The 13,289-nt window shown below is 46.5% G+C and overlaps 2 protein-coding genes across 3 annotated transcripts in view; one reads left to right on the top strand and one right to left on the bottom strand.

Annotated features, from left to right (window-relative positions):
- Nucleotides 1–6,862, bottom strand: part of LOC141110881 (myosin-10-like) — a 308,010-nt gene extending 301,148 nt beyond the window's left edge. Inside the window, exon 1 of the mRNA XM_073602623.1 lies at nt 6,659–6,862. The gene's annotated coding sequence lies outside the window, so the exon portion shown is untranslated. The remainder of the gene's footprint in view (nt 1–6,658) is intronic.
- The window catches only part of MPV17L (MPV17 mitochondrial inner membrane protein like), a 37,858-nt gene continuing 31,248 nt past the window's right edge, over nt 6,680–13,289 (top strand). For both annotated transcript variants that reach the window (XM_073602629.1, XM_073602630.1), the window contains exon 1: nt 6,680–7,209. The gene's annotated coding sequence lies outside the window, so the exon portion shown is untranslated. The remainder of the gene's footprint in view (nt 7,210–13,289) is intronic.

Raw genomic sequence — 13,289 nt, 5'->3', positions numbered from 1 at the left:
CACCATTCACCTGATTTGGATGTAAATACCCTCAAATTAAAGATGAAAGTCTGCAGTTAAAGCACATCTTGTTTGTTTCATTTCAAATCCATTGTGGTGGTGTATAGAGCCAAAAAGATTAGAATTGTGTCGATGTCCCAATATTTATGGACCTGACTGTATATCACTGGGACATCCAGTAGATCTTTCACTGACTGCAATTCACTTTCTCCTAAAAGTGCTAAGAAGAAAAACTGTACGGGTGCACTAGATTGCTGCTACAGAATCAGATCCAATGTTATGTAATGTATGTTGTCTGTATTTTGGGGGCACAATCAGTGGTTGGACAGTCAGTGGAATAACAGGAATGTCCAGTACAGGAAGCCAAAGGGCATTCTCTATTGATCACGTGACTAGTTTGAGAACAAAATGTTGATTGAAATGGTAACTGACAAAGCAGGTAACGCTCAGAAGCATATGGGCCTTTCACACAGGCCAATAGATCCTCCTATCAGTTCTTCAGGTAGACCTCATCAGAAGCTCCATGCAGCCCTATGGACAGGTAGATGTAAACAAACTTGTGTCCATTTACACCCACCTACCTCTGAGACTGTCCAAATGCAGGCTTATACTTGCATGGTTAGTCTCGTATCTCCCCCTCATTCTTTTTATATTTCTTAAAGTATTACTAAAAGCAAAACCTTTTTTTTTAGTTTTGGAGAGAGTGGAGATGGATTATAAACCCTGTCAGTTTTTATTGATGTCTGTGCCCCCAGTAAGGATATTCACCCGCTCTATTTGTCCTGTTTACCGTTATCATTGAAAGTGAATGTAAAAGAAAATCCTAAATTTTGGGTTGTACCCAGAAAAGTAATAGAGGGAAAATCATCCAATGGGGACCCTAATTCTGGTGACCTGAGGGTCCCCAAGAGATTCCCTTAATTTGCAAGGATTTCTTCTCACTTCCTGTTTGGCTATGGGACAGGAAGTGAAGGGAAATCTCCACAATGAGACACAGATGGCGCAAAAAAAAAAAAAAAATATCTGACAATGGTTATAACCCTCCTGTACTCTATCCAAACATGAAAAAGAAAAAACTTTTGCCCATATTCTACTTTAACATAAATGTGGGGTGGGGGCATTTTTTTTTTGGGGGGGGGGGTGTTACTGTCTTCAGTTTTTTCTTACGTGTGTTCAATGCTCTGCTCTCTTATGAGAGCTCTCTTGACCTACCAATATACGTCTATGTGTTCTTCCTTTTGGTCTTGCCAGCAAAATTATCTGCAAAGAGGGCTGCACACTGATGATGTCAATCCTTTAAAATAAGTGTATTCAAGACATATTCGCTGAATGTTCCCGTCTGTAGCCACACCCAACTGATGCATTTTGCCCTGATGTCACCCAATTAGGGCGAATGCTGCATCACAGTCACGTGATAGTTTAAGTTCTTTTACAGTTTTTTATTTGATATGTGCAAAAGAGAGATCACACAAATACTTAGAAGTATAACATTTATTAAAAGTAATGACTGATAAAGAAAATAGGACAAGAATACTTAACAAGAGATGCTGTCTTGCCATGGAGTCTCCCCATAAAGGCGTGGCCAGGTAATCAGATCAGACGCATGCATGTTGCCACTCTGGATACGAGATTAAATGTTCCAAGTGATAACTGTAGTATTTAGACTTGTGTGTAAGGAATAGACCACCCTCAAGCCAACTCCCTTTGCAATATGACCCCTCAAGGACTTGGTCAGTTTGCAATCACGCATTCCTTTGGTTCTTTGGTATAAGTAAGCAGACTTTGTCCTTGTATGGCCTCTTAACCAAGATCTGGAGGCTTAGAATTCATTAGTGAGCCACAATATGCACAAATAATAATAAGGAAATATAAAACATACAATTCCCCCATTAGCAAAACACATCGGAGGGGCATGGCTACAGGTGGGGGACATCATCAGTGTGTGCCATGCTTTGTAAAAGTGTTGCAGAGCACTGGAGAAGGGCGGGCTGCTCTGGCAAACCTCAACCAGCTCCTCTGGTCCAGAGACTGGCCTTTCCCACCGTCTCCCATTAGGCCAAAAGGGAGGCATGGGAGATGGCGGGGCTGAGATCTTAACCACCAGAGCTGAGTAGAATTTACAGCACAAGCACACTGATTTTCAGGCCTAAGGAGTGCTGTATAAAAGACTACACAGGCAGCAACCTCTAGGATAGGATAGACAGTGAGTAATTCATCAGGGGTTCCCATACACATAAGATGATGCTGCCCAATCCATATCTATGGACACTCTGTGACTTCCGTAGCTCTTACAGAACAAACTTTTTGTTTTAAAGGGAAAACTTGTCAGCTTTGGATCTGTCTGCCCAATGGTTATGGTCAATATAAGACAATGCTCCCCCCCCCCCCCATTCACCAAGAGCAGAAACTACACATGTCCAACTGTCATCTGATATCTATGGGTAGCTCAATTCCTAACAACTAGCAAACTGGGCTGTTGGATTTTTCTCTAAGGTCACAGGTCCTTTGATGACCTCTCTCAACTTATCAGAAGGGCCATGTGTCCTTTGAGCTATTTACCTTGTAGATTCTGGTGATCTGCACTTCTGACTGCAGTTTTACAGGAATTTAATAATATAAATCCACAGATGACATTGCAGGTAAGAAAACGGCTGATATTTACTCATGTGAAAGAACTAGATTGGTTTATGATTAGTACTACCTATCAAGAGCAATATTAATAATGAACAGAATTACTACTATCTGTTATTACAATCTGATCTGTGCAGTGAGGATTGTACATCTTTTGCTGTATCTAAAGCCAAAGCTTTTATTTTAGTTGTGGATACAGTGATGTGTGGTTGGAACCTCTGTCAGGTTTTTATTGATGTCTGTGTCTTCATTGGGGAGATACACTCTTTCGATTCCTCTTAGTGACCACTGTCCCTATAGACTGAAAGTGAGGGAGAAAACATTTGGAGTTGTCACCAGAACAGGAACAGAGGGCACTCTCCCAATTGGGACACTAAAGCTGGCACTACCCATAGGCTGAACTAAAAAAAAAAAAAAAAAAAAAAAAACGAATTTATTCCTCCATCCACCCTAGGATGTGTTTACCGTTGGCTGCATTTGGCTGCGGGCTCCCGGACACCAGCAAGTGCCAGGCAATCTGCGGAATGTGCAGTATAAAAAAAAAACTGAAAAGTTTGAAAAAAAAAATGCACAATATTATTTTTACTTTCTGCTATGAAACATATCCAATAAAAAAAAAAAAAAAAAATCAAATTTCTTCATAAAGTTAGGCCAAGATGTATTCTGCTATATATTTTTGGTAGGAAAAATCCCAACAAGCATATATTGATTGGTTTACGCGAACATTATAGTGTGTACGAACTATGGGATATATACTGGAATTTTATTTTTTTTTTATTTTATACTAGAAATGCGGCGATCAGTGACTTTTAGCAAGACTACGATATTGCAGCAGACAATCTGACACTTTGTGGGAACCAGTGATACTAATACAGTGATCAGAGCTAAAAATATGCATTGTCACTGTACTAATGACACTGGCTGTGAAGGGGTTAAACATCTAGGGCGAGCAAAGGGTTAAATGTGTGCCTAACCAGTGTTTCTGTATGTAATTTGATGTGTTTTCACTAATGGATGTGCTGTATGTTACCCCCAAAGAAAATCCAGCACATCCCCGCTGGCAGGATGGAGCTCTGCCTTGTTTACATAGGCAGGGCTCTGTTCGGTCATTCTCTCTAATTAAGCACAGCACAGCCGGGTCACCAGCGGTGTGTACCCCCCTACCCTGAAGTGCTGGATCACTTACTAGGTACGTGATCCAGAGCAGGAGAGCCACTCTGCCGCCGTATAACTAGGTTATGAGTTTGGCAAGTGGTTAATCGAGGGATGTCAGGTGGGAGATGGCTGACAGGGCCACCCACTGAGACAATTTTGTACAGTGTATGGCTGTGTAAACCTCAGGAATAGAAGTCTTCTGTAAGGTAAAACTGCTCCTATACTGTACATGTATTTTTCATTTACTAGCCTGCAGTTCAAGTCATTATAATTGATCACCTTGTAAAAACAACTCTTTCAGTTTAAAATAGAAATGAAAGGCAAACATTTGTGTATAGATATATATTAAAACCACTTCAGTACAGGGCACTTAGACACCTTCCTGCCCAGACCAATTTTCAGCTTTCAGAGCTGACGCAGTTTGAATGACAATTGCGCGGTCATACAACACTGTACCCAACCTACATTTTTATCATTTTGTTCCCACAAATAGAGCTTTCTTTTGGTGGTATTTGATCACCTCTGCGGTTTTTATTTTTTGCTAAACAAATAAAAAAAGACCGAAAATTTTGAAAAAAAAAATAAAAGTTTTGCTTTTGTTTCTGTTATAAAATTTTGTAAATAAGTAAGTTTTCTCCTTCACTGATGGGCACTGATAAGGCGGCACCAATGAGCAGGCACTGATATGCGGCACTGATATGCAGCACTAATGGGCAATGATAGGCAACACTGGGCACTGATAGGTGACACTGAAGGGCACTGAAAGGCTGCAAAGATGGGTTCTTATGGGTGGCACTGATAGGCGGCACTGCTGGGCACTGATAGGCATTGATACACGGCACTGATAGGCATCCCTGGTGGCACTGGCAGTGGCAGGCATTGTGAGTGGGCACTGATTGGCAGCTGCCTGGGCACAGATTGGTATTTCCCTGAGGGTCTAGGGGGGCATACCTGGTGGTCCAGTGTGGATGGCCATCCTGGTGGTCCTGGGTGGGATCCGAGGGGGGGCTGTGCTGATAAACAATCAGCACAGACCCCCCCTGTCAGGAGAGCAGCCAATCGGCTATCCTCTACTCGTGTCTGTCAGACGTGAGTGAGGAAAAGCCGATCACCGGCTCTTCCTATTTACATCATGATCAGCCGTGATTGGACACGGCTGATCACGTGGTAAAGAGTCTCCATCAGAGACTCTTTACCTAGATCGGTGTTGCGGTGTGTCAGACTGACACCCCGCAATAGCGATCGCCACGATGCGCACGCAGCGGCTTAATATCCCGAGGACGTCATATGACGCCCAGTCAGGGTATTGAAACCACTTTGCCGCTCTCATTCTGCTATATGGTGGGCGGCAAGTCGTTAAAAAAAAATAAAATATATATATACTGTATCACACACATACATTATACACCGGTTTCCCCCCCCCCCTTTTTTTTTTTTTTTTTAATGAATGATTACACTCCCTCTGTTCTCAGCTGCCTAAGAGCTGGGGGAGGAGAAACCGCAGCACTCAGATCTTGCCAGTGAAATGCTGTGCAGGGCGGGTGTCAGGACAAGTCTGATCATTGGAGGAGAGCAGGCTGAGTTCCCAACACAGCTAGGAAATATGAACAAATCATATCCCTCTATAGTGTGTCTATCCAGCGCACTAAGTGTCATTTCTGTCTGCTGCTTTGTTCCTCTGCTATGAGCATGAGTCACTTCTGACAAGTTTTCCTGACACCAAGAGAAAAATGGTGACAGGGGAGGATTGACAGCCTCAGCTCTGTTCCTGTGTGCTGTGTGAAGGGGGGTGTCCCTTCCCTCCAATCACCTGTCAGAGCTCTCCTCACAGAGCCTTGCAGAGTGCAACTTCAGCTCTCAGTCCCTTTTTTCCTGACAGCTCAAACAAGCTTCTTAAATTCTGGAATTTGAATGGATGTAGAGAAGAGAAGACTGCAGATAAACAGGTACAACTTATGTAGGAGGATTGGTTTCATCTCTGTGTACCACCTAAGGCCAGTCACTTCACTGGGTATATGGAAGGGTTCACAACCACTTTATAAAGCCCACCCTTTAGCCTCTGCACATATGTGTTACGTGGACTGCAACAGGTTAATGAACATTACCTCTATGATATGAATCAGTGTTTTCATCTGCTACACCATTGATATCCGTCCCTGTCCTCGTGGAGCTTACAATCCAACATTCCTCTCAAACAGACACAGGAACCTACCAGCATGTCTTTGCAATGTGGGGGGAAACCCATACAAGCTCCATGCAGTGTCCTGCTTGGGACTTGAACTGAGGACCCCAGCCCTGCAAGGCAGGTGTGCTAACCGCTGTGATGTCATATGTCAGGTGTGCTAACCACTGTGATGTCATATGGTGTGCTATCTATCCATTGTGATGTCATATGTCAGGTGTGCTAACCACTGTGATGTCATATGTCAGGTGTGCTAACCACTGTGATGTCATGTGTCAGGTGTGCTAATCACTGTGATGTCATATGGTGTGCATGCCTTTTAGAGGAAGTGAGATGTCATGACTGTACACTGAGCTGAATGAGGTGACAACAGAAATAACAATATTCTAGGTGATCAGGTACAGACGGGATTCTGATCCTGCAATAACAAGCGAATCCTGAGCAGGCCTGGGTAATACAGGATCCACATAGAACACACGACTCCCAGATACAGCCAGGACACCGATCTGTCCCCAATCATCAGATCTGCCTGTCAGTGGAGGGTACACACACAGCCCTCGCCCATCATCTGCATGGAGGGTGCATAGTGCTCCCCATGCACACCCATCACATGTCCTGGCCGGGAAAGCAGGCTGTGACATCACAACAATAACAGATGACATCATCAGACGACTGCAGAGAGATGGTTACCTGATGACACTGATGATGACAGTGCCCGGGGTGTCTCCTGCCTGAGATGGAACTTTCCCGCAGTGATAGGACAGCAGGGAGAGGACAGCCGGTGTACTGTGCGGACAGGAGACCGAGAACTTGGGACAGGCTCATAGGACTCAGCACAGCATGACGTCACGGACACCGCACTGCTGCCGACTCCATACCCCGCCGCTGGAGCGACCCCTGCCGGCCACACTCACACTTGTACGCAGAGGCCGAGGCTGCGGCTCCGTTACTAGGGAGCCATTGAGAAGCCGGCACAGGGGCGGGACTAATGGCCGGCGCCCGGACTGGCCAGTGGCAGAGCGGAGTGAGTGACTGGCGTACTTAGCGACCAATAAGAATGGAGAGAAGGTAACAGAGGCTTGCGGCATGTGACAGGTGATAAGAGACTACCAAAGCGGCTGGGAGGAGCTTGCGGACGCCTCAAGGCTGGCACGGCGGAGAGAGGCTGGCACAGAAGAGCGGTAGGCTGGTGGTGACTGACGACAATACATGACACAACTCTCTGTACCACAAGCACTGCGGTAAGTGCGCCTCAGTCCATAGAAGGCTCCGAGTTTGTCTGTGCAAGAGGTGACAGGTATTAGTGCCACAGGGGGAGGGGCGCTAGTGAGCAGAAGCTGAATACAACGAAACCTTGGTTCCCGCCCACTTCTATCTACCAATGAAACGCTCCGATACGTGAAGAGTACGGCGGGCTACGCCCCCTTTCAGGAATAGCTGGCGAGTTGGGAGCAGGTCAGGGTTGGGTGGGCGTGGTCTGGGAGTTGGTCAGATTTGGGTGGGCGTGCTCTGGGAGTTGGTCAGATTTGTGGGCGTGGCCAGTGAGCAGAGGGCAGTACTTTGTGGGCGTGGTTTGGAACACGCTTTGGTAGGATTGGCAGAGCGGTGACAGTGCGGAGTGTACGTGTTGTGTCATTGTAGGTGATAGGAACACTATGTATATGTACACCGATCAGCCATAACATTCTGACCACTGACAGGTAAAGTGAATAACATTCATGATCTCATTACATTGGGAGCAGGCGGGATATATTAGGCAGCAGGTGAACATGTTCCCTGAAGTTGTGTTGAAATCAGAAAAATTGGGCAATTTTAAGGATTTGAGTGACTTTGACGAGAGCCACATTATAATGGGCAAATGAGCGGGTCGGAGCATCTCCAAAACTGCAATGTGAGACATTCCCGGGCTACAGTGGTCAGGAGGACCTACCAAGTGTGGTCCAAGGAAGGAACATGGGTGAGCTAAGGACATGATCATGGGTGTCCAGGACTCACTGATACACAGGGGAGGGAAGGCAGGTCTGTGTAGTCCAATCCAATAGAAGACCTACTGGAGCTCACATTTCTGAAAAACTGAATGTTTGTTCCCATAGAAAGGTGTCAGAACACACAGAGCTTCACAGATTGTTGTATGGGGCTGAGTAGCTGCAGATCGGTCAGGGTGCCCATGCTCACCCAGGTCTAATGCCAAAAGTGCCTACAATGGGCACATGAGCATCAGAACTGGACTACAGAACAATGGAAGAAGGTGACCTGGTCTGATGAATCACATTTTCTTTCACATCATCTGGATGGCCGGGTGTCATAATGTTATGGCGGACCAGTGTGATATAAATCACTAGTAAAAAAGGCTTTATTTAAATCAACTCAATTTAAATCATAATTTTTAAAGAGCAACTGTCATCTCTGTCCCGCAGCGGCTCCTCCTCTGACCAGCTGTTGATTCTGTTTAATAGGACAGCTGGTGATGCGGCAGGGACACAACAAGATGAGGGACGTGGCGCCACCGGCTGAGTGGATGCCCGCTGACAGGCGCTGCCATGATGGATCTGAAATAACAGGGGCTCTTTAAATGTAAGGACTCATTCTTGCTGGTAGTTAGAATCTTTAATATTTGCAAACAAAATGAAGGTTTCCTATTTAGAATAATAAGCTGTCAGGTTAGTAAAATAGCGATATCAGAACCAATTCAGTCATACAGTTTGTAGTGTACATAGATTTGTAAAACAATGGGATAAAGGAATATTCTTGAACTTTGGTTTATCTCATGGTTACTGTGAAATTGTGTGAATGTATCAATGCAGTGCATGTTATCTCAGCTTGCAGAGCTTGGATTCATTGAATGAGTTTACCAAAAATGTAAATAGTGCAGAATATACAGCCTCAAGCTACATAACTAAGCTCCATTTCATGCTGAATAAACTAAATTATTAATGTATCTTAAATAGAAAACTATCTTTAGATAGATTTTTACTCCAAAAAAGCATTTTATTAAAACAAATTTGATTGAAATAAAAAAAAAAAATCCAATTTTAAATCCCAAAAATCAGAATAAAAAAAAAAAAAATAAATCATTGCTTTTTATCCACCCTGCACACTGCTAAACCTTGTGGACAGCCTTCCCAGAAGAGTTGAAGCTGTTATAGGTGCAAAGGGTGGGCCAACTTAATATTGAACCCTACGGAGTAAAGCCCCATACACATTATTCGATTTTCTGCAGATTTTTGTCAAACCTTAAAGACTTGTACACGGTACGATTGTTGGCAGGGGATTGTCTGATGACAGACTGTCCTAAAATCTTACCGTTAGTACGCTCCTTTTGACAATTGTTGTCCAACTTTCGGCCAACAAATGTTGGATGACAGGCTAGTAAATGTTCGGCAGACAACGGTTTGACGTCAGATTTTAGTATGGTCAGTACACAAATCTGTCACACAAAAGTCGAATGTACAAACACGCATGCTTGGAATCAATGCTCGCCAAACACAAAATTAGCAGAAGGTGCCCAAAGGGTGGCACTCAGAGCTGAAATTCCTCGTAGAACGTCACTACGTTCGTGTTTGTGGCACAACAATTGTGTATCAGTGGTGTATTTAGGTTTTGTGCTGCCCTAGGCCTGACTAAGCTCGTGCACCCCCTAATTTAACTATGACCCACCCCTTCCTGTCAAGGCCACACCCCTTCCTTTTTAAGATCCACCCTGTCATCTTCATAGGGGAGGGGATATGTGCTGGGTGCTTTGGGAGGCTCTTGCACTGAAGTTGTGTCCCTCCTCTGTGGCTCCTCCTCCTCCTGGCTGTGTACACTAGAACATTGGAGCCGAGAAGGAGAAGGAAGGAGGAGCCGAGGAGTGTGTGTGGCTGACAGTGGGGAGAGAGGTGTCGGCTGCCACGAAAGCCCATCGCCGCTTGTGGGACTCCGGGCGACAAATGTCCTGGGTGCCCAAGCTGGCGCATCCCTGTCTGGCCAGTTACCGAAACTCAGTGCCGGAACTTGTGGGCTCCAGGACAGTGGCGTCACTAGGGTTGGCCTAGAGGATATCAGGTTAGGCACTTCTTAATAGCTCAGTCCCTGGGAACAGTAATGGATAATGGCCAACAGGCTCTCTTACCAGACCCAATGAAACCGCAACTGTGATCCCTCTGGCTGGACGTTCGCTCACTCTGGGTTGCCCAGGCCGACTCTAGTCAGTAGTGTAGCATGTCTCTACTCTGGCAGTGGCGTCATCTTTCTCCTCCTCTGGTGGTGTGGGTACAGCATGGCTCTCTTTGGTGGTGCGGGTACAGCGTGGCTCTGGTGGTGCGGGTACAGCGTGGCTCTCTGGTGGTGCGGGTACAGCGTGGCTCTCTGGTGGTGCGGGTACAGCGTGGCTCTCTGGTGGTGCGGGTACAGTGTGGCTCTGGTGGTGCGGGTACAGTGTGGCTCTGGTGGTGCGGGTACAGCGTGGCTCTGGTGGTGCGGGTACAGCGTGGCTCTCTGGTGGTGCGGGTACAGCGTGGCTCTCTGGTGGTGCGGGTACAGCGTGGCTCTGGTGGTGCGGGTACAGCGTGGCTCTGGTGGTGCGGGTACAGCGTGGCTCTCTGGTGGTGCGGGTACAGCGTGGCTCTCTGGTGGTGCGGGTACAGCGTGGCTCTCTGGTGGTGCGGGTACAGCATGGCTCTCTGGTGGTGCGTGTACAGCGTGGCTCTCTGGTGGTGCGGGTACAGCGTGGCTCTCTGGTGGTGCGGGTACAGCGTGGCTCTCTGGTGGTGCGGGTACAGCGTGGCTCTCTGGTGGTGCGGGTACAGCGTGGCTCTCTGGTGGTGCGGGTACAGCGTGGCTCTCTGGTGGTGCGGGTACAGCGTGGCTCTCTGGTGGTGCGGGTACAGCGTGGCTCTCTGGTGGTGCGGGTACAGCGTGGCTCTCTGGTGGTGCGGGTACAGCGTGGCTCTCTGGTGGTGCGGGTACAGCGTGGCTCTCTGGTGGTGCGGGCACAGCGTGGCTCTCTGGTGGTGCGGGCACAGCGTGGCTCTCTGGTGGTGCGGGTACAGCGTGGCTCTCTGGTGGTGCGGGTACAGCGTGGCTCTCTGGTGGTGCGGGTACAGCGTGGCTCTCTGGTGGTGCGGGTACAGCGTGGCTCTCTGGTGGTGCGGGTACAGCGTGGCTCTCTGGTGGTGCGGGTACAGTGTGGCTCTGGTGGTGCGGGTACAGCGTGGCTCTGATGGTGCGGGTACAGGGGTACAGTGTGGCTCCCTATCTGGCTTCCCCCAGCACAGTATTCTTTTTCTCCGCCTGTAACACCCCCCAGCAGAGTGCATGCATGCTGGGGGCTGTAGCATGATGTCTGTAGACACAAAGGGGCCGCCACTCTTCAGGGACTACTTTTCCCATGATGCCCCCAGAGTCTTCTGATTGGCCCTCTGCTGTGGCCAATCATGGGGAGGGAAACAGCGGTCAGGAAGCTGGGCGGCAGCATGGCAAAACCAATTAGAGCCGCTCTCTCTCTCTTCTCCCTTTGGCTGACAGAAAGGGGGGGGGGTGCGGGGAGATACACAGACAGCCCGCATTTCTTCTCTCCCTGTCACAGCATTGCTGCTCCATTTACCAGAGAACTCCCCCGCTCGCCCCCCCTCCCCTTTCTGTCAGTCGAAGAGAGAGAGAGCGGCTCTAATTGGTTTGGCCGTGCCGCCGCCCAGCTTCCTGACCGCTGTTTCCCTCCCCATGATTGGCCACAGCAGAGGACCAATCGGAGAGAGAGAATCACGGCTTTACGGGGGCGGCTTGACGGCTCCTGCTTACACTGCTTTCTGCCCCCATCTGCAGCCACGACTGCACTGCTAAGCTTTTCTCTGCTGATGTGCCCTGCTGTGCATGAGGAGGGCGCGGATGCCGTTTTAGCTTTTTTGTCGCCCCCCCGCAAAGTGCCGCCCTAGGCCAAAACACAGCACTGGTTAGTATGCAAGACAAGGTCCTGGCACATGCCTTTTTGACGAAAATCAGACGCTCAGTTGGCCAACAATCAATCCGTGTGTACGAGGCTTTAGATCCCATACACACTATTAGATTTTCTGCAGATTTTTGTCTTCAGATTTACCAAAACTATGTAGTGCAAGGGCCTGCCTGATTGCATACAAATTGAAATTCTTAAGGTTTGACCTCACATTATATAGTATTGGTAAATCTAAAGTCAAAAATCTGCAGAAAATGTAATAGTCTGTATGGGGTCTTATGCTGGCCATACACGATATGAGAAATCAGTCAAATTTCGGTCATTTAGACACTTTGTTCATTTTTCGGCCAGTTAATGGGCACAAAATCGATAATCATTGGGACGTTTTTGAGACGAGAAAACGAAGGACAAGTTTGGAAATTTTCTGCGAACGATAATTTGAAAGGTTAATGTGTTTCCCATCCGAACTGTTTGCACTAGGTATATATGTAAAAAAACAAACAAAAAATGGACTAATTTATGTTCACTGAACAATTTATCGGTCATTACATGATGGCACTATTGTTTGCTCTCACGATCGAATGTTCGTTTTTCAAAAATGGGTTCAGCCGATTTGTCATATAGTGTATGGCCAGCATTAGACTGGGATGCCATTAAAGTCCATGTGTGTGAAAAGGCAGGCGTCCCAATACTTTTGGTTATATAGTGTTTGTGTGTGTGTGTATATATATATATATATATATATATATATATATATATATATATATATATATATATATATATATATATATATATCTATATCCTCATCCTCATTTGTCCCTCATTTTGGTCTGATCTATATAGATGTATATAAAATGCACTATTTATCTATCAAAAAGTGTTTCCCAGTGCTAAACCTTTCATCTGATTTCTAAATTGCTGCATTTGTAAATTCCAAAAGCCAATATAAAGGAATAGTAGTGGTAAAAAAAGCACTTGTGGGTTCATCATTTTGTGTAAAATTCTCCTTTAAGGGGGCGTGGCAGGGGGTGTGTCTTATGTCTACATACTATTGCTAATATTTGTCCCTCGTTTCCATCTCAAAAAGATGGAGGTATGATATGGGAAGGATTTCCAAGGACAAGAGCAGATACTAAAGAGTTGTTTGTGGAAATATTTCAGAAAGATCACAGCTGGGTCTGTCCCCATGCCAGTGGCTTAAAGGCACAGTCCACCTTTTGCAAAAAAAATAAACTAAAAATGCACACGTATTGATTAACAAATAATGTTTATGTATTTTTTGGCTGCAAAGCATGACAGCAGGGATCAGTGGGTGTCAGGTCCAGTTCTCAGGCCCCTGCAGACTATTGCCCCAGCCAAGGTCCATACAGAGGACCTTCAGTCTAGGGGCTG

Source organism: Aquarana catesbeiana, linkage group LG10 (genome assembly GCF_042186555.1).
Source record: "Aquarana catesbeiana isolate 2022-GZ linkage group LG10, ASM4218655v1, whole genome shotgun sequence".
In the NCBI taxonomy this organism is placed as follows: Eukaryota; Metazoa; Chordata; class Amphibia; order Anura; family Ranidae; genus Aquarana; species Aquarana catesbeiana.
This window is presented reverse-complemented; position numbering and strand designations above follow the sequence as displayed.